This window comes from Aythya ferina, assembly GCF_964211825.1.
Source record: "Aythya ferina genome assembly, chromosome: 6".
Lineage (NCBI taxonomy): Eukaryota > Metazoa > Chordata > Aves > Anseriformes > Anatidae > Aythya > Aythya ferina.
In genome coordinates this window covers 41,210,059-41,237,055 of record NC_140303.1, presented here as the reverse complement: position 1 = coordinate 41,237,055, position 26,997 = coordinate 41,210,059, and the positions used below count along the sequence as shown (strand labels likewise).

The 26,997-nt window shown below is 47.1% G+C and overlaps 3 long non-coding RNA genes across 3 annotated transcripts; 2 read left to right on the top strand and 1 right to left on the bottom strand.

Moving 5' to 3' along the window:
- Nucleotides 1–756: 756 nt before the first annotated feature.
- Nucleotides 757–24,900, bottom strand: LOC311439237. The gene is made up of 2 exons (XR_014694614.1): nucleotides 24,703–24,900; nucleotides 757–1,224 (listed from the first exon to the last, which is right to left on the bottom strand). It is a non-coding gene; the product is annotated as an uncharacterized lncRNA (long non-coding RNA).
- On the top strand, nucleotides 4,353–6,837 carry LOC311439170. Its single transcript, XR_014694569.1, has 2 exons — nucleotides 4,353–4,744; nucleotides 5,582–6,837. It is a non-coding gene; the product is annotated as an uncharacterized lncRNA (long non-coding RNA).
- LOC311439236 lies at nucleotides 23,892–26,798 on the top strand. The gene is made up of 4 exons (XR_014694613.1): nucleotides 23,892–23,922; nucleotides 24,929–24,992; nucleotides 25,334–25,469; nucleotides 26,003–26,798. It is a non-coding gene; the product is annotated as an uncharacterized lncRNA (long non-coding RNA).
- The last annotated feature ends 199 nt before the right edge of the window (nucleotides 26,799–26,997 follow it).

The window sequence follows — 26,997 nt, the reverse complement described above, 5'->3', positions numbered from 1 at the left end:
ACTTAAACCTGATTTCTGTTCTTTGTGCCAAGGGGCTGGTAATGGATTTCTTCTCTGCTGCTGGAGGCTGAGGAACCCAGACATGGAGAAAGGCCCACAGCCCAGCATGCAGCATAAAGCATCCCCAGCCCTCTCGTGAGCCTCACCTGTCCCTTTATGTAGAGAAACATCAGCACTGACACGCTGAATAAACACGAGCAGGTTTGCACATGGCTGGAAACCTTCCTGTGCCTAACTGGAGCAGGGCACAGAGGAGTGCAGTTGCCATGGGGTCCCACATGGTCCCACGACTGCACCATGAAGCAGGGTTGCTGCAGGGATGGGCACCATCCCCGGGGACATGGCCAGCCCCCCAGGGCTGTGTGCCTCCCCCCGGCTGCCCAGGTTCCCCACATCAGGGCGCGTTTTAATAAATCTGAGCTGGTTGCGCCTCGTACAGCACAGTGCTGTGATTAACTAGGCGCAGGCACACAGGGTTTGAAAAAAACCCCTCTGTTGAACATTGCACTGAGGCTGGCCTATGCTCTCAATAAAAGCTCATTAAGAAAAGATTATGAACATATAACAATACATTTTAAGTGCGCTGCAATGATCCATAAAATTGGTGTGGCTAATTAGCAGATCAAATCTCTATGAGAACTGGATCACTTTAATATCCTTGGGTAGTTTAATTCTGTAGGTATTTTACTATCCACACATGTTTAGTAAAATTAAATAACAGTATAAATGTTCAGTGGGATTAAAACAACAGTAAAATGAAACCAAACAAAATGAGTTTATTTTGTTAATAGAATAACAGAGAATCCCAATGTTGATATAACATTACACAAAATCTAGAGCAAACATAGTCTGAATCCCAGTCTCATTTCACATGTAATTAACCTTTCTCAATCAAGCTAAGCATCCCTTATACCTCCTCCACAACGGCTGTGCACCCACGGCTCGTCCTTCGGGGGATGACAGGCAGGCGGCACCATGCACTGCGGGGCTCGGCCCCACTGCCACCAGCGGGACGGCCCGAACGCGTCGGGCAGAGCAGGTTCAGGAATTGCTGGGGACAGCCTGGCTGCCTCAGAAGTTCTCGAAGAGCTGAGGTCCCCAGTAGATACGATTCTCTTTTTGGAATATGTTTTTATTTTTCCTTTCTCACAGTACTTCAAGTGAGCATCCAGACAAGGAGTGGGTTTGAAACTGCAGTCTCCGTGCCCTTCAGTATTAAAAAATCTGTCCAGAAAGAGAGAGCAAAAAAGAACCAGGGATGATGATTTCTTCATTTTGAATTTTGCTTTGTTTGACTGAATAAACAAACAAACAAAATTGAAAAAAAAAAAATTTATAATTGATCAAAAACCATGAAAACCTTGGTTTTCCTTCCACATGCAACTTAAGTGCTGAAAGAAAATTTTCTTTTTTATTTTCAAGGGTTTTAAGCTTTTGACTTGTCAACTAAATAGCACTCTGGTCACTCTAAGAAGAAAACGAGTGCTAAAACTGATCATAATGCTATTTTTCATATCAATAGCTATCATCCTGAATAACAGCTGTGTATTTTAGCACCAAGCTATAATTTCAGTGAATGAAGAAAAATAAAACTGATGCGTGGGACAAGTGCGTATGACTTACATGTAAAGGTAGAAGAGCTCTGGCACTGACAAGGTAACACACTGCCCCGTAATAAGAGATGGGAATGGAAACAAAATGCGTCTCTTAGTCCCATGACAAAGGGGTCTTCCTCTGCAGCCCTCTGCTGTGGGAGCACACCCTGACTGTGCAATGCCATGCTGGGTTCCCTGTGTTTCAGGTTTCCCTGCTGTGTCCGTGAGCGAGCAGTGGGGCGATGCCAGGGCGGGCAGCAGGAGAGCAGCCCACAGCACCGCGGGGCAGGTGCTGCTGCAGGGCCAGGGTGCGCCAGACTGATGCCCACGGGAGGGTGGCCCAGTATTTTCCACATCTGGAGCACTTTAATCGAAAAAAAAGCACTGTGGTGGTCCATCATGTTGGTATTTGAAGCACCCCATTCCTGTGGTGTGTTTGTGTGCTTTTTAAAACACTGTCCACTTCTTACTCGTGCAGTTTTTGTAACGCTGACATGCAAAATACTGCTAGTAAACAGTCCTGTTTAAGTATTTTTATTCCTGTCTCCTCACCACCAGCAGCCCTCTGTTTGTGCTGCTGTTTATCAAGAAACACCATGTGAAAGTTAATAATAACATAATTTAGAGCAATAATTACATTTTTATTCAATAGCTATGGGAAAACACTGAGTTGAATAATGAGATAAAAATGAGTGTCTCAGTCCTAACAGGACATTAATCAACATATTAACTGTGTAGGCAAACTGATTTGAGGCTGTTATGGCTTAATTTGTCTCAAAATCATTATTTTTTATGTATTGCATAATGTACTTTAAAATATGTGTCCGAGTGATTACATGTAAGCATTACGTTTGCACAGAGTAGGTGTCACCCTCTGCTCTGCCGGGCGTTACAACTTTTTAGGGCACCCAGCACAAGCCCAGCACTGCTGCAACCTGGAGCAGGGCCGGGCTCCCCCCGCAGTGGGTCTGCCTGGTGACACCATGCCGGTGACCCTGGGGACAGGATGGGATGGGATGGGATGGGATGGGATGGGATGGGATGGGATGGGATGGGATGGGATGGGATGGGACGGGACGGGACGGGAGGCAGCCCATGGAGCTTGGCAGAGCTTGGGCCATGGGTGCACAGGGATGTTCTGGGCCACCCCCAAGTGCCAGGATAGCCCGTGGCTATGTCCCAACACCTCAGTGATGTCTGGGGCTCCCCACAAGATCTGTGTCCCCCAAGACATCACCCACACCAGGGGCACGGAGGCAGCGAGCTTCCCTGGGGAGCACCGTGTCGTCGGCTCCGTATCTGAGCCCATACAGAATACTTTCTTCTTGGCGTTCCCGTTCCTGAAGCCTTTACATTAGCATATTTTATTTCTCAGGGAGCATCCCATTGGCTAGGAAGTCTTTCGCCTCTCTTGGCTTTCCCTTTTTGTTTTTTTGGCTGCTGGACGGGATGAATGATGTGGTGGTACAATATCTGAATTGGTAAGCACTTAGCAATTAGGTACTTAGCAATGCTAATGTCAGATGCCAGACAAACTGGATGTCAGACAAAGAGCAGCTCGATTTAAGTATTGTGTGTGGTGCACAGAGCTGGCCGTATTTACACATTTTAGGAGACAACAATACAGGAGGTACTGAAAGGCTGGCGGGGCCACTCACCACACAGGAGGAGCAAAATAGGGCTCTAACTGGTATTTTGGTGGAAGTCTGGAAAAGGAAATAAAAGTTTGGTTACATGTGTTCCCTCCAGACATTTGTTTTTTCTACCAAGTGCCCGGAGCCTTACTGAAAGTCCTGCAGAAGGAATCAGATGTGCTTGCCCACGAGGACTGGCTTCCTGGTGATTTCCTTTTCATTACCAGTGGGTGCACACAGACGTCGTGTCTGGTACTTGTCACTCGCTGGTGTAAGTCCTACACAAATCCCACACGCCACAAACGGGATGACTCACACTAATGCTTCCCCGTGGTGCTCCTCGAACCCTTGATGCTTGCTGCAAGGCTTGCCAGTCCCCTGTGACTCCTTTTAGGAGTGGAATTGCTGCACTCTCAGCACAAAGTCTGAAATGCAGAAGCCTGCTTGAACAGGTGAGTTCGTCACAAAGCACCAAGAAGCAAATCTGGGAATCTGCCATGAGCACAACCTGGGCAGAAGCAATGTGGCTGGAAGTCTGTGGACGTTTAACTGGGAATTCATAGGCATGGCTCCTTCACCTGAATGCAGGAGGAAATGCTGGGAACTGCAGCACTGCTCATTTGCACTGATTTATTTCATATTTATAGTGGTGTTAACTCAGATCCACCCCAGGCTTTTGCTTGTGGCATCTTTAAAGCACTTGGAGGCTGCTGCAGTAGCTGTCTACATTTCTACAGCCTAACAGCCAAGTTGAGGGAAATGCACCTCCCTGACTGCCCAGCCAGAGCACGGGATGAGGGGTGGCCAGAGCCCTGAGTGCCCTGCTGCCAGGCCGAGGGGGTGTGTGAGCACTCCAGCGAGTTAACGCCTGCCTTCATAAGCTGCACAGAAGGCGTTGCTGGCCCCTCCTCGTGTCTGGGGCAGCGTGGGGTGATGCTGGCACACAAACTGTCCCCCAAGTCCTGGCACCTGCCCCAGCCTGGGCTGGAGTTGGGTGGGGCAGGCGGTGCGAGGGCGAGGGACGTGGCGCCGGCCTCCCCCTCACCGGCTGTGCGCAATCCATCTTCGTGCGTCAGCCCTCCGCAGCCGGCATGTGAAACCCATCAGGCGGGGTGCTCCGCTGGAGCAAAATGCTCTGGCCAGAACAGAACAAAGCTGCTGCTGCCCCTTCCCCTCAGCCAGCAGCTCTCCCCGGATGCAGGGCGGGGAGGCCGCCCGGTTATGATGTGTGACAAATCTAAGCGATGACAGAAACATGTAAATCTCCTGTATTATCGGCCCTCATCTGAATGTCTTTACAACGTATACAAGTTGAAGGATTAAGTGTTGGGAGAGGTTTCCGAGCTGCGGAGGTGCTGCGGGCTGGTGTGACACTCTGATTAAGACACTGACAGAGTGCACAAAAACCCATTTGTTGGCGTGACATGTCAGACGGATGAAGAATCAGTCTTTGTCTCTGCGAGTTCGGTTTTCTTTCAGAAAGCCTTTTAGATCGGCTGCAGGAAAAGCAAGGAGGTAAGTAGCCCATTGATTTGATACAAGCAACATGCAAAGTACATAATAATGAAAATCAAAATCCTTTCATCGTATTAGTAAGGGCAACGAACAATGTGAATTAATGCAAGCCACATATCTCTCAACTTTTACTTTCAAAAGTAGTCCGCATTATGTGGCTAATTCTCCTTCCACCCATGACTAAATTGTGTACTGAGCTTTACTTTTGTTTGATATCGAAAAGTAAATGATAGAAAATTGGGTCCAACAATATGTTCTGATTATTCCTGCACTATAGAATATTCTCTCAATGTGACAAACCCTGTTTATCCCACTAGGGAGAAAGGGGGAGGGATCACTCACGATTTATCGGCATGTGCCGTAATATTAAGTTAAATAGCCACGCTGGTATTTAACACTGACAATGATATTTTTATTTCCCTTTTTCATGATTATTAAGATATTCATTTGTAAACTCTTAACTAAATATAGTTTTGGTATTGGGAAACAAAAGTTATTTTGGAAATGACCACTTATGCAGAGAAAGGCACGCCATCCTTCCAGCCCTCCTCCCTCCACGTCACTCTTTACTTCCCCAGGAGGTAATTGCTCTGCAGTCTCAGAAATTTCCCTCTTTAGCCACTCTGCATATTCAGCTATATAAACTGCCACACTGGAATCGTTACTGATTTCCTTCATAATTTAATCAATTCTTACTTGTGCAATAGAAATACTACCAGGCAACCCCATGTAATCATTAAGAAGTTCCATTTTTTATTTTATTTTAATTTTTTTTTGCTGCTGTTTTGTTTGTTTGTTTGCTTGTTTTTTACATATTCACCTTTAATTAATTGTCAGGATGGACAAAGACACCGGACTCCTTGCTTTCTTCTCCTGGCTATTGTCAAACCGAGGATGGGTGCAGGGGATCGGGGCCCTGCCGGACCTGGATGCTCACAGAACTGACGCTTCCCTGCCCAGCACAGCTCTGCGCCTGCTCTCAGGTCAGCTGAGCCACAGCCCAGCCCAGCCACGCCGCCGCCGCCGAGCTCCAGTTCTGGCTGTTCTTTGAAGGAAAGGTTGGAAACAAATTCTAAACCGATTTACAATTTCAGCCAAAAGGATAAAAATCCACAAAATCAGTAGCACAACGCTGAGGCTGTTTTACAATAATAGAAATAAAAGTACTGCCCGGAGTCCTTGCAGACCTTCCTGCCCTCAGGGACACACACCAGACATTGTGCAGGGCAGTCTGTGCTACAGAAGCACAGACTGTCCAGCATATTTAAGACAAGAAAGATGTCAAGAAGGCCACGTACCGGTTGAGTTATGAGGCACAGTGCAATTTCCTCCGAAGCCCCCTAAAGTATCAGGTGTGGGTTTCCGTGCATGGAACTGGAGCCTGCAGTGCCCAGCACAGCCCCACGCGTGGCTCTGAATGATGCCCTGGTCAGAGGGCGACCTGAGGATGCAGAGAGGAGCAGCCATCTGGTCTGCTAATGTCTGATCGTACTTACACACAGCCAGCATCATTTTCTAAAATATAGCCTATCAGATTCATATAGTTACATCTTTTATAAACAACACCTAATACTGTGTGCCCGGAGCGCTGGACCTGGCTGTGCATTATATTTCGCTTGCTTTACCTTTTTTAAAAAGTCAGCTGGCTAAAAGTCTGACGTGCAGAAGAGAAGGAAAAAGCCTGCTCCGTGCCAACAGGCTCACAAAGAAATGCTGTGGACTCTTCTCAGCTTCTAGGGAAGGCACGAGCCCGCAGCCCCCAGCCTCAGCTGCGGTGGTGCTGGGGCAGTGCCGGGCGGCCAGGAGGGGAGAAGGGAAGGTGTGGGGGTGCCCAGCCGGGCACAGCTGGTGGCAGCTGCTGCGGAGTTCAGAACAGGAGCAAGGCAATTTGGCTGCACAAAGTACTTCTGGTTTTATTTATTTTTTTTAAAGAATAGATTGAGTTAAGCAAGAGCAGGCAGATATCATATCCTCTTGCAATGTGTTTAACCTCAGATATCACAGATGGCAAATGCAATATTATGTGGTAATTTTATATTGCTTATGTGCACATTTCTACACACTTAAGAATAAATACGTACATTGCTGACGGATCGGTGATTTCCAGCTGCGTTCACCTACCTATAAAACACAACAGACCAGTGCGGAGAGAGAACATTGCTGGGAAACACCTGTGCAAAGCGCTTTGGCGTCTCAGTTACGGGATCTCTCCGCCTCCCCCGCGGCTCTCCCGGCCGCTCTGCCCGACCTCGGGCCCCGCCGAGCCCGGAGCCGTGTGAGCGCCCCGGGATGCGCTGCGGCGGGCCCGGGCCCCGCTCCCGGGAAGCGGCCAAAAGAGGGCAATGTTGCCGTGCGGAACCGGGCCCGCCGCAGCCCCTGCGGCCCGGGGCGCGGAGCGGAGCGGGGGGAGCGGAGCGGAGCGGAGCGGAGCGCTGCCGGGCTGCAGCCCTGGGGAGAGCCCGGGGGCCGCGGGGAAAAAACGAGATTTTTTTTTTTTTTTTTTTTTAAACATTTATTTATTTATTTGTTTATTTTCTGGGTCCGGCGGGTTTTCGCTTTCCCAAAGGGGAGGTGGCGGCGTGCTGTGCCCCGCTCCTGTCCCGGCAGTGCCCGGCCGCTGCCGCGCTGCCGTCTCCGCGTTCCTGCGGGTAGCCGGGCACGGGAGGTTTAAGGAGTGTCCTCGCCCGGGGACATCAATAAAAGCCGTGGGGGGAAGCGGGGGGCAGCTGTGCGTGGTGTAGGTGGCTCTGGGAAAGCCTTATTTAACATGGACTTAGTGTAGCGCCAGCTCCGCTTTTCATTTCTGCAGCCAAAGCTCTCACACCAGCCATCTCATTTCTGCTGCCTCTACAACATCTGTCAGTAGCTGTACCTGAGAAAGTCTGTTATTAAAAGAATAATAACTGTATTGCGGGTTTCTGAACCCAAGATTGTATTTTCTTTCTCAAATATTCATTAAAAATATAGATTGTATTTTATTGAAAGTGGCCTTTAATGAATAGTATTCTTGTTTGCGTACACGGAGTAGCTTCCAGTGCAATTCTCTGACAGTAATTGTGGTCTGAATTGAGACTGCACAATAACTGAGTGCAGTTAATGGCTATCCTGTGGATTGAGTGCTCCACTTTTGTCATTATCAGGCTACTTTTTAAAATGCAGAAATTAGTTAGGCCAGCAAAGAGTTAATTATGTTCCTGTGACAGGAAACCCTCAAAGCACATTAATTGTGGAGAATTCTTTGTCTTTAATGCAGAGCAGAAATTCGAAAGACCTTGGCAGATGATATCATGTAAGCAGTTACAGAGCATCATTTAAAAGAAAGAGGAAAAAAAAAAAAAGTGATACGTTCATGAGGAAACCCTCCTGGTAAGTAAACTCGTATCACCAAGGCGAGCTGAAATCGTTTTGGAGGCATCTACTGGTTTCTGTGCTGCTGAAGGAAAAAATAGACACCTTTTTCTTATTCTTTTTGAATAATGATTCTTTCTGAAGAATCATAGTCTGTTTGACTCTGCTCATTTCCAGCCTCACTGTTTCCTGGCATTTTTCAGTTTCTAGCTCTCATGCCTTGGCAAAAAGGCGTGTTAAAAAAAAAATAATCTTGAAAACTTACAGCACAGGATGCTGAGGCTGTGACTGCGCTGAGACTGAGAGCGGTGCAGAGCATGACACGAAATCATGGGCTTTGCGCAGGGGCACTCCTGGCGAGGCACCGAGGCTGTGGGGACACAGCGGGACAGGAGCAATGTGAGGACAGGAGAGACATAAATGCTTCAGGTCATTTGCTTCCTGTCTGCAGCCCTTGCAGGCGCCCACCCTTTTGGGCTGAGCTCCCCATGGGAAAAGCCCCCAGGCTGCCTCTGAGCCCTTGGCAGCCCCAGGCACGTGGCCGCAGCCCCAGCCCGGGCAGGTGCAGGTGGTGACGGCCACCAGGAGCTGGGCAGGGACTCGGCCACCACTCTACATCGGACAAATGAAAACACCAGATTCCTTTATCGGGAACAGGAATCCACGAGGAAAATCCCAGAGCTGCCTGAATTGGCTTCACACCAGGAGCGTATCGAGTTGCCATGTCCTGTGTGTTGGCATTGCCGCAAGACCTGCAAGTAAGTGTTGATTACTGGGCTGAGGGGGAGCAGAAATGATCAGCACAATCAGAGACGGTGCAATTAACTGCAGTATGTAAAAAATAAATTAAATAACACCTCTCTAATGATCACGCTCCATGCTGGGATGAGTGGGCTGGTGTGGAGGTCACGTACACCCTGCGTGGGGAGCGCCGGCTGCCCACCCAGCACTGCGCCCGCACCAGAGCCAGTACAGCAGCACAGGGACAAGGAACCCCCCACGGCCACTACAGTGGGAGGTGGGATGCCTCTGTCCCAGGAAGCTCGAAGGAAAGCCAGGCAAGTCACTTGACTGCTGGTCATGGTTTTCTTTAGCTGTTTGCCAGCGAAAAAGCTAGCAGAAAGGTAAGCCTTTTGCTGAGAATGAAAGGGCTCTATCACAGACTCTCATATTTAAATACTCTACTAATGCATTTAGTGCTGAAATAGGACCATGGAAGATGCAGCAGTACCATTTGGAACATGGTAGTTAAATTGCGATAGCCCTTTGTTAAACAAACTTTAGGTGCTAATAGGACGGATCTAGTCACAGAAGATACACTTTGGCTAATGAAGCAGTGAGCTGCAAGAGCACATGTGGAGTGTGCCTATTTTAAAATTAAAGAAGATCAAATATACAAAAAAAAACAAACAAACCAAACCAAACCAAACCAACAACAACAACAAATAACAGAACAACAAAAAGAAACTACCCCAGCCCATCCTACAAAATAATCCAGCCTTAAAAGCAGCCTGAAAAACAAACAAACAAACAAACAAACAAACAGAGGAGCAGACAATAGAAACACAACAGGTAGCTTCCAATAAATAAATAGGTAAAACCTATTGGACCTACAGAGATGGAGTTGTTGTGCTCGATGGACTTTGCAGAGCAGTATGGCCATCCACAGCCTGAGGTCAGAAATGCAGATCCCAACGCACAGGTCCCCTGGAGGAGTAGGAGGGATGCAGTGGGGCAGGCATGTGGTGCCCAAACCCCAGACCTGCCTCCGAGCAGAGCTGCCCCTCAGCACGGGCTGCATCCCCCCTGCAGGGAATGGATGCAGAACAAGCTTTCGCTGTTGCATTCTTTCTAACAAATCATATTACCTCAAGGGGCAGCAAGAATTCAGAGGATGTTTCTCCTTTTGCTCATCATTTTCTTGTCTCTGACCCTATACCATGAACATCAGCAGAGCCCTGACCCTTACAAGTTAAGAAAGCACCAGTGATTCAGGCTGAAAACCGAAGCAAGCTCTGATCTGTATACTCCATTATTCATTGTCAATAACATTTCAGAAAATATAAGGGTGCTGAAAACTTAGACAATGGTGTAAGAAAACATAAGATCGTTACTTTCAATTATGGGTCAACAAAATTGTTTCCATTAACACAGCCAGTAGCCAGTTTTCATACAGAGTTATTTATTTCAGTTGTTGCAAACTTTCTCAGCTTATTCGCTAATTCAGCATAACCATTTAACTAAGTCAGAGTCAACTGCATTGTGTATCTTGCCAAATACCCAGGCTTTTCCCTGAGTATTGCAAATTATGAATAAACCTCCTTCCATTCAAAGGAGGAAAGTTGAGTGTAACCACACTTAGAAACACCAGCTCTGTAGAAAAGGAAAGATTAAGCACGGCTGTATCTAGGCTTTATAGTGAAAAACGGAGAGGGAAATTTATTTTTTACATAAATGGTTTCCATGGAGACTTAATTAATCATTTTAATTCAAAGTATTAGCATTGGAAGCCAATACCATCACATTTCTGCTATGTCTTAGAGCCAGGCAAGCATGCACGAGGGGCACTGGTGGCCGCCGGTGGGTCCCAGAGCTGCTAGCCCACCGGGAGCACACCGGCTGCTCCCCTACAGCCTCAGGACATGCCAGGAGCCTGCCAAAACCTGGCTGCCCCAGCCTGCTCCTGCCGCCTGCTGCCAGCCCCAGCCCCGTCCTTACAGCGCTGGCATCAGCAACCTGTGCCAAACATCAGAGCTTCATCTCCGGGCTCTCATCAGCATGGGAGGCGCAGGAGATCCTAACTGGCCCTTCTGTTCCCTGCTAAGAGATGAAACGCTTCAGAACGGGATGCTCATCATCTTACATGTTAGCTTTTGGGCCTCTTTGAAGGTAAATGTATGCACTTCCGATTGATCTCTGATGTTATTGAGCTTGACAGTGAGTCAAAGAGATGTTGTGAAAGTTCAACGGGGACAGTTCTTGTATGTTAAAATATACTGGTGTACGTGGACACATGGAGAATTTGATAAGACCGGTGGATGTCATTCACTCAGGACCGATTCTTTAGCCACTGAAATTGAAGGGTGAAGGTGCAGTGTGGGGCTGCTGGCTTTGCTAACACCCAGCCTTCTTCAGCAAACCAATGACACACAGAATTATTTTTAAATATTTAAGCCCCATGCAGATCTGTGGACAGCCCAAAACTGAGCTCAGTTTCAGAACCTCAACAATTCAGAAGGAAACTCTGCGACGGTTATTAAGATGTATGCTTCATGCCAGCTAAACCTGAGCTCTCCCCACTTACACAGATGAAGGAGGGATAAATGGTTTGAAGATGTATCTGAGCTCATATCTAACCATCTCTCTTCACTAAAGAAGCCTCCAGTGGTTCTTTTTATCTAAATCAGATGCTGTTCTGTCTGGTGAATGAAAGGGGGGGCAGGTCCCACCACAAATTATACTAGTAATTCTTTTCCAGAACTAATTAACTCAAAAGATACTGTACTGATTACAGAAAAGGTGTTAACAGAAGCTTAAGAAGTTGAAAACAAAATTAAGCTGCATTTGAGAAAGGCTCTCTCCTTAATCTCAAGTTTGTGATGTATGAAATACTCCAAATGGAACATATTGAGGCAAATTATGAATTTCATTATTTTATGTTTGAAAAATCACAGTATCTGGGAGAGAAACGAAAAGGGATATCAACAATTTTCATTCCTCCTTCAACTTGCCAATTTATTCTATTTAGATAACACAAGACATAAGGAGCTGCTGGGGGTGATTTGAAAATTTCGCGTCTCCAAAGTGTGGGACTCTGCTGGGTGTGAACTTATCCTCCCCCTGTCCCATGGAGGTCAGAACCCTAAGAAAGCCCAGATTGTCCAGGGGGCAGAGCCCCACAGAGCCCCCATGTCCTCTGGCCGGGTGGACGAAGAATGAGGATAAAGCCTACCCCCAAGAGCTGCACTGCCCCCACCTCGCTCGGATGCACAGCACTGCACCCAGGGGTACCGAAGGGCTACATAGCATTTTTTATACTTTGCTCATATATTGAAAGCACATAATTAAGAGATTTGTTATCCTCTAGAACATCAGTGTTGTTACACTGTCCTCGATCTGGGGAGCAGGGTCAGCCTTCTGCTTGCATCTCCTGGACGAGGACCAGCGCCCGCCGGGGAATGCAGCTTTTACTCTTCTCCAGGGGTGGCTCTCACCAGCTAACTGCTTGGTATTTTGGAAAAAAAAGTGCAAGTCTCTGAGTATTATTTTCACATAAATTACTTACAAACCATAGATTGAAACTTTTAAACTCGATTCTTTAAGTTTTGTAGCATCTTATATTTCAAACCATTTTGGACGCTGTGGGTGATATTTCTCTCTTCCATCCTATTTTCTCGCACTGTCCCCATTCTCCTTTTCCATACATCCTGCTTTATCCTCTGACTGCAGTAATTTCTCTAAAGCTTTGCATTTACACCAATAGAGGTCCAACATCATTCTGATTTACACCTAGGACAAGAGGAAAATTGAGCCCTTTGAGCTGGGTGCAGATATTTTCTGAGGCAGGAATAGAGGCTGGAGCCTGGGGAGAAGGTAGCTCCCAGGCAGCAGGGGGGGGATCCGGGAGAAATAACCCATCCTGGAGCAGCCATCCCCTGCCAGGGACAGCCCTCGTGCCTGTCCCTGCTCATGTGGGGGACGCCAGTGCCCAGACGTGGTTTTGTGCCATCACCTGCTTTGGAACGTGTAGATGAAATTGGCCAGGCTCTGCTCAGACCGGGGGACCTAACCCCAGTTTTCTCAGCTTCTTCCCCTTGTGCCAGTCATGGTTTCTAATTAGCTTCCCCGGTGGAGGAAGAAGATAGATTATGTTTTAATATCTGGAGACTAAAATTAGTTTATATTTTAGCAAGCTAGCACTTCTTAGCAGTTGATTTACTCTTGAAGCTGCAAAATCTGCGAGCTTGCAATTAATCATGCGTTGGTCATTTTCTTTCAAAAATATTCAGTTTGCCTGTCTGGATCATAATAGGGGAAAACACATAATTCGTGCAGTTAGGAATTATAGCCCATGCTCAGCTCTGTCACAGTGCGTGTCCTCCTCTGCTCATTGTCCTTAACTTGATATAAGAATGTATTTTCACAGGGATTTATCTGAGAAAAGCATGAGAGGGTTATCCACTAAGAACTAAAATTCTCGTCAAGTCATTTGTGGGACAAAGGTTTTTAAGATCCCAATATCTCAGGAAAACCAAAGCTGCTGCTGAAACCCTCCTTCCGACTGTACATAGACTCCATCTACCCCGCCTGCCTGTGACTGCACTACTAATCATCTCATACCTGTTTGTCTCTGGGCACATCTGGGTGAAACCTGTTCGTTCTCATACAAACACCCAGAACAAGTTTCTAATGAGACATTAATAGGTGGCAAAGGCAGCTGTGCATAAACATGAGTTTGTTTAAAAATCATAGACCATTCACTTCCGAGGAACTGTTTACTAATAAATCAAAAATAAATTATTGTTTTCTGCTGACATTAAGTAACCTCTGCCAAAAAATTAACCTGCAAACTGTTTGACATCACAGAGTAATATATCAAAATGCTGCCAGCATACTGATCCCTCACTATGCTGCTGCAACAAATCAATTAGGGTACCAATTCTGTTCATTAGAATTCATTTAAATCTCAATTAAAAAGTTAATTAAAAGTAAGAGTGAGAAGGAAATCATGTCTAACATTCTTATTAAACTCAAATCACCAAATTAATTTTAAATCCAAATCAGCAATCAGAAGTGGAAATATAAAGAAAAAGGAAAAAAAGCAGTACAGTACATTCTCCTGTGGGAAGGGGGAAGGAGTTTTCGCTCTAGTACTCCCAAGGAGAACTACTTTCTGGACCATAACGCTGATCATCATCTTGTGCTTTGCAGCTCCATCCTATTTTATTTTAAAATATAGCATGTCTGATTTCTCAGATAAATTTGTCTTTGTCAGACTGAGCCTTCAGCAACCCCTTGACTTCAAACAAATCCTGCTCACACTCTTTTTTATTGACTCGTTCAAAACTTCTCAGTTGCTTTTTTTTTTCTTTCTTCTTCTCCACTCCCATGTTAGAGAAGAACTGGGCAACCCTGCCTGGAACAAAACCGTGCTCCCCACAGGATAGCCACTGGCAGCCTTCGTGTTGCTAGCACTTGGAAGCTGTGGTGCGAGGGGCCGGGGTGTGCATCATGCAGGGGGCATGCTGGTGGCACGCAAGGGGCACACTGCCCCCCATGCCAGCTCCTCTGCCAACCACCTCCCCATCTCCCTGGGTGGCAGGGGCAGAGGGAGGCAGGCCCTGGGTGCATCTCACTCAGCCGAGGTGTGATGATGATGACCTACGACTTTGCAGAGATTGTTTTTAATTAGAACACAGAGCTTTCCTTCCCGGCTTGAGGCACCGTGGCTATTTCTTTTGTTTTCTTAAGGTCCAAAAATAGAGCCCCTCCGGTCGCGAGCATCCTCCTGACAAGCTGCAGAAAGCCTCAGACTAATTTCATATGCAGTTCTTGGCACCGAGGTCTGGGTGGAGGTGGGCAGGGTCCACCCAGCCTTTCAGTCTCATTAATCATTTGGCTTTCCCTGGCTGCTTGCAGCATCTTCTGGAGGAACCCTTCTCTTTATTCATTCAGACAACCCTTTGGATTAAACAGAGCCAGCTAAATGTCAAACCAAATCTGAGTCTTGATGCAGATAATCATTTCAATAATATTTCTCCATTTGTGCCCAAACACCAAGGGAATAAAGCTTTTCTGCTGTCAGGTAGTGTAAGACTGCAGTTGGTGTAAATGCTTGACATTGAGCCAGATGGCTTAGCCGTGCCGCAAACATATGTTCAACAAGCAGGCTTGCACACATTGGAATTTTATTATTTTGAACTGGTGAGGCATGCATATTTATTTACTTGACCCCCCTTTGGTGTCACTTTGGTATTAAAACAATCAGTTATAAAGCTTCTCCAAGCAGCAGGGCAGGCCTGGTTTATAAACCGCTTGTCAGGCTCCCGTCAGCACCCAGAGCGCGGTCCCTGCCCTCGCGCGGGCTCGGGGAGGACGGGCTCCCAGACCACCCGAGAGCAACGAGCGGCTCCCCGGCCCCGGACAAGTGTTTACTGCCTGATTACACCAGTAATTTCCTAACTTCTTAAAAAACAGGGTCTTTCGACAGGTGATACATTATGCTCTGTCAAGTGCATCCAAAACATCTTGCTGAGATCACCAAATTAGAAAAAATATCTGTGCAAAGGGAAAAAAATGAACAGGATAAAAAATTAAAATCTTTGGTTGGGGAGCAGCGGTCATCAGACACAGAGCTGAGCAAAGGCGGGTCTTTTTTTTTTTTTTTTTTGTCAGGTTGGTATTAAAAAGCCAGACATAAATCTCAGTAATTTCACAAAACAGCACAACAACGACCTGGGAGCCAGTCCAGAACTCAATAAAAGCTGTAGGAAGCTCTCCGTTATCTCAAATGTGTTCTGGATCAAGCTTGCATTGTATTTTTGGGTCCCAATCTTGGAGACACTTAAAGGAGTTCAGTGATTTACTACCTTGCCTGCTCTAATACAATGGTATGTTTATTCCTTTTGTGGCAAAGCATCGACATGCAGACTGCAGAGCCCCAAAGAGCCATAAGGCCGGTGTACAAGCCCCAGAGATCCCAGGATGCTGCCTTTGTGTCGCTAACCCTATTGCAACCCCGGTGGGCTCGTCAGTTCCCACCGTGCTGGGCTGCTCTCACCCTGCGGTGGGCTGAGGGGCGATGTCCGCAGGCAGATGTCTGCAGCACCCTCACCCGCGCTGCCCCAGCCCCTGAGAGCTTTGGGACAGGCTCTGGGATGCTTGGCCCAGACCTCGCCGCAGCTCTGCAACACACCTCAAAGAGACAGGGCCGTCAGGGAGAAGTGCCTGGCTTCCCCTGATGCACTGCATTTAAAGGTGTATTGTGCTGTTAATATTCAAGACCACTTTTGTACCATAAATACTAAAGCACTGTTAAAGTAATTCATTCAGATTTGTCCACTCAAGGAGGTAAAAGTCCACCCCTTCCAACGAGCAGCTGGTACTGGTCTCAGCACGCACGGCTGGCCTGCAGAAGGACACCCTCACACAATAGGTGATCCCAAAATACAAGAGCCATTAATTAGTCCTTCAGAACATGTCACCGTTCCTACAGAGAGCGGCAGAACTTGCCAGCCACTCGGGTAACAAAGTAATTAGGTGCACATCGGTGGCAGGGCCTGCCGGCTCAGAGCAGCACCGCACACTGCAGCCGTGCCTGCACTTTGGCAGCTTTGGGTAGCGAGATACAAAATGCTGTAAACCAGCACCTGCTCATTGCTATCGTGTGTTCAAATAAAATTGGAGAAAAAAATTCCCATGGCTTCAGCTGGGACAGGGTCAAGTGCAAACTGGAACGTGGCAATAGGTGCAGCCAGCCACCTTCTGTGTGCTGCCCATTCCTCCTCGCTGTCCCTCTGCAGCCCTTGCCCATTGCTGGCGGTGCCTTCATCTTGTGCTATCTCAACTTTGGGGTGAGGACCATCAATTATTTTTGTCTGTAAAGTGCCCTGCACATCTGGGATACTCTTTAAATGGTACTGATAATAATGTTGGAACTACTGACAATGCTTTTGCCTGCTCCCCAGTACTTGAGCATGCTGTAGCAAATTGCTAAGCAACACCGATTTCCCCACTTGTTTCCAATTGCGTTGTGCTTTAGGGGGGGTCTCTGCTGGTCTTTCCCTGGGGGCCAGCCCAGGTGCTCCCACCTGCCAGGAGGCTGGAGCAGAGACCTGGCCGGGTGCTGCTGCTCCATGCACTGGTAATAGTGCCCAGGCACCCAACATCCCAGCACCACACGCTTCACTCAGCACCAGCAGCGTTTTTAGGCAGTGACCCCTTTGTTTCTGCTCCACCCCTTCAGGATTCATGCTTTTGCTTTTCAGTGCAACTGTGCAGTGAGTTCATTTGGTTAGTTACTCTTCAGGAAGGACAGAGGAGCGCGGTGGCACCTGCGGCAGCACAAGGCCAGCCATGCCCGGTCAGCTGCCCTGGTAGGTGCTGGCTTTGCATAGCCTCAGGTGTGAGATGATGCACTCCTGTGTCCGCAGGAATGTGTGCTGTGATCTTGAATCACACTCGCTGGATTATAGATTTGGTGCATGTGAAATAGGATTATCCTCAGTATGAGATAAAATTCTTTTCTTCCCCCGTTTTAAACCTTTGGAGACATTGAAGGGCACATACAAATGGGCACGCTGACTAAATGAGATGTGCCATGCCATGGTAGCCGAGATAGATATGTCATGTTTAGAAGCTGTTGTGCCGCCAGAAGTACTCATTTCAAGCTAATCAGTGCTGCTAAACAGTCATTTTGATTTATATCTGTTGATAAATCACTCTTCCTTAGCAAGGCCTAGCCGGTGTTGTGGGGCTGGCAGGGGATTGCTCCGGGGACAGGGCCAGGCTGAGCCCCAGGTAGGGGGCTGGCAGCCAGCGGCACAGCTCCAAGGGCAGCCCGAGCCCCTCAGGGACCACAGGGCATGGTGTGAGCCCACCCTATGCCAGCTCGCCCTGCTGCTCGGCTCCCCCAGCCGCCCTGCACCACATGTGGGCCCTTCGCTTGCCTCGGGAGCAACCAGACTCAAACCAGAAGGAAATTATGGAAGGGGAAATGGCTCATGAATTTTCCTATTTATTTTGTTGGGCTTTGAATGGCTTCCCTCTGGTGAACAAACCTGCTCGTCCTCATTTGTATAATACGAGCTGATGGCTGCAATACCTAAGCAAGAGGCCTGAGCAGCCGTGCTGCCCTACTGGCGGGCCGGTCGGTGTGAGAGCAAAGCGCTGCTCCTGGCTGCTGCACCTTCCAGTGAGCAGTTGCAGATCCCTTTAAACCCAACAGCTATTTGACCAAGAACTCGTGTTGCATTTAATCCTAAATACATTTATTTTCTGTTTCCCTGAATTCACACCCTTTCAGTGGAAAGCTAGTGGGTGTTTATCTTTGGTATTTATGCACTGTCATTTCAAAGTATCTGAGCACAACTTTGGAAAAATAGCTCTGCCTCCACCGTGGAAATCTCGTATGCAATTACGAATACCATTTTTTGAGAGCCTCTTCAAAATCCTCAGAGGAGAAGCGTGAGATAAACAGACTGTGCTTGCTGCCAGGCCACCGAGGGGGTGCTCTGTGGGTGGCAGCCCCCAGGCTGCACGGCTGGCCCCGAGCTCTGCACGGACAGGGGGGCACCACGTATAGGGGATGGTGCTTGTGGATGCAGCATATGCGAGCAGCCTTGAACACACATATTGCCTCCCTGCTGATGGTGTTGAAGGGGAAAAGCTTGTCCTCCCCACATGTGCCGATGAGAACACCCCACAGGTGCAGTGCCCCGGGTGCGCTGCCAGCGATGGGGCAGGTAGTGAGCTACATCCCCCTTCTCTCAGTGCCATTCCCCTCCAGCTCTTTGATCCACGTTGCACCTTGCTTTGTTACACTACACAGACTCTTAGGAAACGTACACAAAGCAGTTTCTGATGCCTCAGTGGAATCCTTCAGCTGAAGCTTGGCTGGGTCCATGCCTGCGATCAGGTGAGGTCCCGCTGCTGCATAATGGAAATCCCCTTCCCTGGCGGTACAATAAAAGTGTGTCTGTGTGTAGATCTAAACTGTTCCCAGTACTTACATTAGCGATAGCACAAATGATTGAAATACGGTCCTGGCAAGCTAATATGCTGTGTTTGGCAGTAATTTAACCACTTGCCTAACTATAAGTGTATTTAGAAAGCGATGAGCAGATAAAACAATATACTCATTAAAGGGAGAGTTATGAGAACGAGGCATTCATTTTCCACCACCCTCCTGTAAAAATGATCTGAATTTGAGCCTGATGTGCAGCCTTTCTCCTGCTGCTCTGCAGCCGGTCTGCATGCCCAAGCATCCCCATCCTGGCTCCCTGCCTGAGACTGGGGAACCCTCCTCGGGTGGTGGGGACTCCCCCAGCCCTGGGATCAGAGGGTGCCAGGAGCAGCCACAAAGGGCTCAGCCCCACGGGACTGTTCTCATGCCCATGCAGCAGCACCCCAAGCAGAAGGCAGCGGAGCAGTGGGACCCTGCTGGTGCTTTTTGGGAAATGGAGGGTCTGCTCCTCTCCTCAGCCAAGCCTCGGTAGAAAATACAGAGCGAATCGCACCCACCAATGATTTTCCTGTAAAAAAATGAAATGGAACTGGAGTTGACTTAGGATATAGATCTCTATCCTCTCAGTCATTTTTGTGCTATTTTTTCATAAACTTGGCTGCTTCTCGTTTGCCCTCTAATAATTCTCTGAAGGCTCATTTCCCCTGTATAACTCTGTGTAAACACAAAGTTGAGAAAAGGGTATTTAGACTCATCCTTCAGGAATGCTGTTTTTGAGAAAATGCTTGTTTACCTATGTCAGTAATTTTCAAAAATATAATGTGCATTCGAAGATCAAAGATAATTACATGTGAAAACTCCAGCATTTCAATCAGGTCGAAACTCTGGCAGAATTGCATTTTTAACACCCCTCCATGCACGCTTACTTTATAGCATGAAAACAATGAAAACATGAGATATCAGCCTGCTCTAACAATAGAAGGATTAGTACAGACCACACTGAATGTATGATGGCGTGGGTCCTTTATGACATTATTCTTCATGAGTGAGGAGGGACCTGATAATTCATATTATTAGGTCTTCCCTCATGAGTAAAGATAAATGTCATCAAAGGTAGGAGCCATTATGTATTCTATACAATGCAAGTCACCTCGCTACAATTTTTTCTCAGGGTATTTTTTAATTATTTTATTTTTTATTTTTTTATGCGAAGGGGAAAATATTTGTAGAAGCTCATACAGATTCTTTCTTAATATATTTTTTGAGGCTATGGAAGAATAAGTCGTCGATGACATGCTTGGCACACACCGCATTCCTCTGTTTTTATCCTAATTCACAGAAATGGACAGCCGTAAAAAGCAAATCACAGCTCTGGTTTCTGCATACCAAAACTGCACCAGCCTTGTGTAAATGCAGAGCAGGTGGCAAGGCAGAAGCTGATGCCCCAGGTGGCACCGAGGCAGTGGCCGTGGTGGCAGGGGGTGCCCGACTGCACCTCCAGCACCCCCAGTGCCCTTAGCAGCTTTCAGAGCTGCCCAGCACACAGATTTTGAGTTGTTAAATATATCCTAATTGTACAGTCAGTTTGAATTACTGAATTTGCTCAAGCACCTTATTGATTACGGGTACAAATGAATTGCACCAATAATTCTGTGCTACTCCTGCTGCTATGAGCATGTCATCAGATGAAAACTGCTTTCCATTAAAAAAAGTAGTGGCAACATCACAGTGAAATGAAATTCATTCATTCTAAAAATTAAGTAAAGGAAAGAGATTAGAAAATCTAACCTCTAATGAGTCAAAATTTACCAGGCCCAAGTGGAAGAATTCCAAAACCAACCCCTCTGAAAAACATGAAATTTTAACCCGATTTTCCTGAGCAGCTGATTCATGGAGGCTGATACCAAATACTGGGGCACTGGGACAGGCTCCCCAGGGCAGTGGTCACTGCATCAAGCTAGCTGGAATTCAAGAAGCATTTGGACAATGTTCTCAAACACATGATCTGATTATTATTATTATTATCATTATTTATTTTTTTTTGTGGGGAGGTGGCCTTTGGGGACCGAGGATTTGAACTCAATGATCTTTGTGGGTCCCTTCCAACTCAGGGTATTCCATGATCTCCCCAACCCTGGGCCAGTTCCACCGCTGCTGAGAGGCCCAGGCTGTCCCTTCCCATGCCAAGCAGGCTCTCTGTGCCATGTCCCTGTGCAGTGGCAGAAGGGGCACGGGGCGCTGAGCATCCCAGGACAGTGTGCCAAAGGCTGAGGTGCGCTCGCTCCTGGCAGGTTTGAAGGCCCCTTGCCAATTCTCCTTTAGGGTGAGAAAGCAAATCATAATGCAGAATAAAACGCATTCAGCTCCCAAGGGGGTGACCCTGAGCAGGAGCAGGGCACACTCCTGGACGTGGTTTGCTGAGCGTTATCTGCCCGTACTGCACTGCTGTGTGCTCGGGTCTGTGCAGGACTCCGCCAGCCACGCTCTGCTTGTGCTCCCGCGGGTCCTTTAGAGGGAAAACGTTTGTCCCCCAGTCCAGAGACTGCCAAAGTGCTGCAGACATTTCAGCTCAGTGTTAATGAATGTTCCTGAAGCGTACGGCCAGCCTTGTCACAATTCTGGGTGAGGGGTGGGAGCGGTCTGTGCTGGCCAAGGAGGCAAAGCACGAAGCCCCGCGCCCTCCGAGGGTGCTCTGGGGAAAAGCATGTACCATGAGAGCCCTCTCCTACTCCCTGTGTGCTTTTCTCCCTGCCAGATCACAGTGGTCGTAATGAGGGACGGAGACCCCGCACATGTTATTTACATGGGTTAGGGCATGGCAGTGGCAGGATGGTTCCTAAATCCCCCGGCTGGAGGCTGGGCCTGAGGCAATTCGTCAGGGAGGCAGGCAAGGACACGTGCCCACGCCTTCAGCAAACAGGAATATGCACGTACACACAAGGGCAATTACTTTGTGCGAATGTGACAAGGGAAAATTGAACGTAAAGTCTGCTGTAAACAGCTAATAAATCTTGCTTTCTGCGGCGTGTGTCTTCCACCCAGCCAGGGGGAGTCCCTGGTGCTCCAAACCCCCGGTGTAGGGTCCGGGGCTGGAGCAGGGCTGGTGTGTGCCCCCCGCCCACAGCAGCCTGTCCCTCTGCAGCTCAGCACCCAAGGGCCCTGGGGGTGCTGGTGACCCCAACCACAGCAGCACCTCCCGGGGCACTGGGGGGTGGTGCAGCCACAGCCGGGGCCAGGGAGGAAAGTTTGTAAAGAAAGTACTGAACACAGACTTCCCGTGGTATCAGAAGGAAAATTTATGCATCGCCTTTGAGTTCAACTTCTCCATTAAAGCTTTTTCCCTATAATCTAGGGAGTTCTTATCTTGGTGACTTATGATGTTATGGAGGGGCTCATGCATGGAAAATGTCAATAGAAATAGTAACTCTAGAAGGGAAGGGCCTCCTAATTAGTCCCCATTTAGATTTTATGATGGCTTTGAGATCTGCTCATCCTGACAGTGCGCACTCTGGTTACATATTGTTCTAGCCTGAGGGAACCATAGGAAAATCCAGATTTATTGTACCTATCATACCAGCATATTTCATTTGCCATTATGAGCAGCCATCTCGCAATGATGCAGGAGTATTTATTACAGATTAAATTGTAGGACCTGGATGGTTTAGTGAGGTTCTTGAGGTATCATTTATGTCATTAACTGGCTCATTATCAGATCTGCAAATCTCAATTCCTTTTTCTGTGCCTTCTGTTTCAGAGCCGGGGCCAGGGGTGCGTGTGCATGCGTGTGCAGGGTGTGCGTGTGTCACGCGTGTGCGGGGCCTGGGGCAGGGCCAGGTACAGCCGTGTGCCCGTGTGGAGCTGTGCCCGGGAGCTGGGGTGGCTGTGGGTGAGTTGCAGCGCTCCACGGCCATGCATGCAGCCACCAGGGCACAAACCCATCGTGAGTGAGGGCTGGTGGTCCAGCCGGCCCTCTCCCGTGTGTTCCTTCACTGATTCCTCTCCACTAAACTGTGACTTCAAAGTGAAAAGCTGAGAAGGGTGGTGGTGGGAGAGGAGGTAATTTAACTCTAATTATTTAACAAGTCTATTGCAAGTGTAAGCTTATTACCGCTTGCAAAAGAATATGCTATGATTTTTTTTTCTCTCTCTCTTTTATGCTTTATCTCTGTTTGAAGAATTATTTGAAGAGGTTCAGTCCAGTCCTGATTGTTGTGAAAGCAGAAGGAGAGCGGGGTGCTCAGACCTTTGCTTGGCTCCCAGACTTTCCAGAAAACTCACTGGGAGAAAGGAGCTTACCGACACTGCTTCTCCTCTTCGATTTAGTGATATTATTTGAATTTATTGTTCGATTCAACTTGTGTGTCCCTCCTTGTTGGTATTTGCCCTATTTACTCTCTGATATTGCTTTTTCATAAAACCAGGGAATGGCATTTAAGTTGTTGTGTTCTTTGGTATTAAAACGCACTTCAGACAAGCGCAGGAGGACACACAGGATTGCTGGGTTCAGGTCACAGACTACAGAGGAAAGCGCGCCATTGTTGGGTTGTGGAGATTAATTAATTCATTTGATGGCTAATATTTGCAGGGAAACTAAAGCTTTGGAAGCTGGCAATAATGCATAAGAAATACAATCTCTTATCTCCCATTGCTTTGCAAGCAAAAGGGAGTTAAAAGATTTCTGAATGTGTTTGCATTAGTTGATTGCACCTGAAAGTTATTTTTGTAAAAGTAGTGTTTTTTTGACTCTAAACTCATGGCATTAAAAGGATAAATACAGTCAATTACCTCCCAGTGATTGCTTACCAAAGGGATATTTCACACCTGCTTTTCTGATGGCTTCGCAGCTCCATATGTGCCGGCAAGGTACGTGTTAGAGTGGTGTGATTTAAATGTTTTGCTCTGACACAAAGAGAGGACCAGTCGTGAAAGGGAGACAAAAGCTAAGCTCAAGCACAATGAGAGTTTGGTGCAGACGTCTCCAAATCGGATGACTGACACTAAAACATTTTCTACACTGGAAGTCTGAACACAAAGGCAGCCACCACCTAGAAACCCCTCGGTTAAACTTGTTGCTTGCAACCTAGAGTTAATAAAACAGTGCTGAAAGGTCAGGTGGGAAGAGTTTCACTTCCTTCCTCCACACCAGGTAATTTAGAGGCTTCCTAACATCTTTGTCCTTATTATGCTGATTGGAGAGATCTTCCCCTATGAATGCCTTAAACTTTCACCCATAAAAATATATATATAAATTTTAACCTCTGAAGTCCGTAATATATTTTGGGTCTCTGTGTAAGAATTTCTTTAACTGTTTGTAGGTATCTTGTAACAGATCTATTTTGTCTGAAATTAAATTGTGCAAAGAGGGTTTAAAACAAAAGACATGAGACTAGTTAGAATGCACTTTTTTTACTTAAAAGAATCAGAATACCACATATAATAAAAATCTTTAAATGAGATAATGAGATGGTTTTCTCTGTAACTGATAAGTGGCCCTTTTCTCTTTTTTAAATTTATTCTTCGTTTTCCTTTCTGAATCTAAAAGAAGGGGCATTTAAAAACTTTAAAAAAAAAAAAAAAAGAAAAAAGAAAGGAAATGACAAAAGGACTTAAGTGCTGTATATTTATCTTGTATCATTCTTCTTATAGCTGTATTCATCACTCACACTAGGTAAGGAAACCGAATGGTAAGATTGTAAATAGGAAGTGGTAATGTGTGTCTTCTTTTAAAGAATATTTTCTGTTCTGAACAGCTGCAATGCCATTAGATAATTTAGATATTTTGTATGCTTTAAAACTACAACTACATCAGCAAGGAGAGCATCTGTAAATAGAAATGGTGTGAATATTGCTTAGCTATTCCCTTGGTAGGTATTTTAAAATGAAAATGGATTGTAATTATTAGGAAAAAAAAAAATAAATCCCTTACCTGAGTTGATAGCCAATTACTGAGAACTTAGTGCTAAATGAGTCGTCTCTCGCAGCCTGTATACTATAGGTACCCTTGAATAAATACAAATCTGCAATGCTATAAATAGGCTCCTTGAAATAAGAGTCTTATCGGAGCCTGCTTTGTAATGCTGCTCTCACCAAGCTCAGGCTTTGCAGCATAATCTTAATATTGAGCTTGCTCTTTAATCTCCATTCTTTTTTAGGTTAGTCTAGACTGTTCCTGGAGCTGTAGCACTCGCTGGGTTGCCGTAGGAACAAGGAATTCAAGTAAATATGCTCACGGAAAAGAAATGTCTACTAATTAAATGTGGATAGCATTGATAAGTTGCCAGATCTGGGAGAATGAAGACCACAATGTCCTTTGATGTAATTCCTTAGAAAATACGTATATATATATATATATATATATATATATATATACACATAGATACACATGAGACATCCACAAGACTTATATAAGATACACATTTTTGTGGGGAGGGCTGCATATGTTGAAGACGGAGACAACATTTTTATATAGAAGTGACACTTTATACGATTTTGTTCCTTTCAAGGCTGTAAATTCTGTAATCTTGTGCGTATTTCCTTTTATTGCATTTACATGGCAGATAAAGACATTTGGCTCACTGCTGCGAGGGCTGGGAGCCCGGATTAATTCCTCACCAAACCTGAGCGTTGTGGCAGGACGATCCTTCCCTTCCCGGTGTGTCAGGGGGAGGAGGTCCCTGGCCCTGGAGGCCAAAGGTGAGCCCCCCCAGATGCACATCTCCTCGGGGAGGTGCAGGAGAGGCCCCCCTGCAGGGCATGGTGAGGTGCAGGATGGCCAACGGGGTCCTGGTGCAGAGCTCGCTGCCCCCCTGCATACCATCTGGAGGATGGACGGGCAGGCTTTGCTCTTGTTCCACATTTTGGCTTTGCCTCTCTCCACAGCACCGCGTGCCTCTGCTTACAGTGCGTAAGAACAGGATGATAAAAGTCCTGCTCTCCTCGCTTTCTCTTTGTTTCCTACCTAGTAGATTCCTTTCTTCTCAGGAAAGGGTCACTTAATCTTGTGCACATAAATCTAACCCAGCCGGAGCTGAACTTGTCAGGGCTGCTCGGGCTGGTTGCTCGGGGATACTACAAAAATCCAAATTTTTCCAACTATGCTATTCTGGAAGGAAATTCTTAAAAGGTAAATTTAAATGTTCTTGGTTGAATGCAACTGAACGTGTGCTTAAATAAGCACATAAATGAACAGGTTACAAAAATAAATAAAATATTTTCCTCTCTTTCAGGAATTCCAGCTTCACCAGGGGCCAGGAGGGTGCCTAACGTGTGAATAGGTACAGGATCAGGCCCTAAGACTCCTTGCCTCTTGCAGCTACGGTCTTCACCCTCTGCCCACCTGTGTGTCAGGCCCAGCCTGCCCTTTTGGTGCCTGGAAGCCGTGGGCAGCGGTGGGCAGCAGGGTGCAACTTGCCATGAATTGTTCCTCTCCCTGCTGCTGGCACTGAGTGAGATGCAGATGAGAGGTGGCAGATCCCTGTTGTGACGGAGAAGCATCTGGAAGAAAGACAACCTGATCTCTGTGCCCCCGACCATTTACAATTTATATGTCCTTGTCAGGTAGGGAGTTTGATGACTCTAATGTCATGTTTGTCCTTCACCCTGAGAAAATCTCCTTTTAAAGATCACCAGCCCATCTCTATTGACAGTAACCATGCAGGTCATGATATTAACATGTGTTGGATTTTTCCAAAATACTGATCTTCTTTACCTGTAAAGAGAAAGGGGAAAATAAGGGCCCGTGATTCACGAGGCAGCCGGGGCTCGGGCCAGGCGCATCCTCCCGTGGTGGCAGCCCCAGCCCGTCCTGCTGAAGCTGGAGGTGCTCCCTGGGGTGAAGCAGGGCATGGCTCTGCTCTGCTCCTCTTCTAGGAATGGTTCTCTGAAATGAGGGAAGCTGCCTGTCCTGGCACTCCTATTGCAGGACTGACTGATCCTTCCCTCCTGGCTCTCAGAAAGCTGCACCGTGTTAAAGAGACAATGAGAGGACAACAGAAGGCCTGTGTTTTGTTGTATTGTCTCCCTTTCCTCCCTCATCTTCAGAGCCAGGCAGGATCAGGTCCAACAGCAAAGAGCACACCGGTGCTGGCACTGCTGCCCGTGTGCTGCTCCTGTCATGTCATCAAGTGTTCTTTCAGAAAGGCCACAGCCAAGCACCGTATGGGCCATGCAATCCAGCATTTCACAGGACACGTCCAATGCCCCTCCATTTCAGCCAGACCTT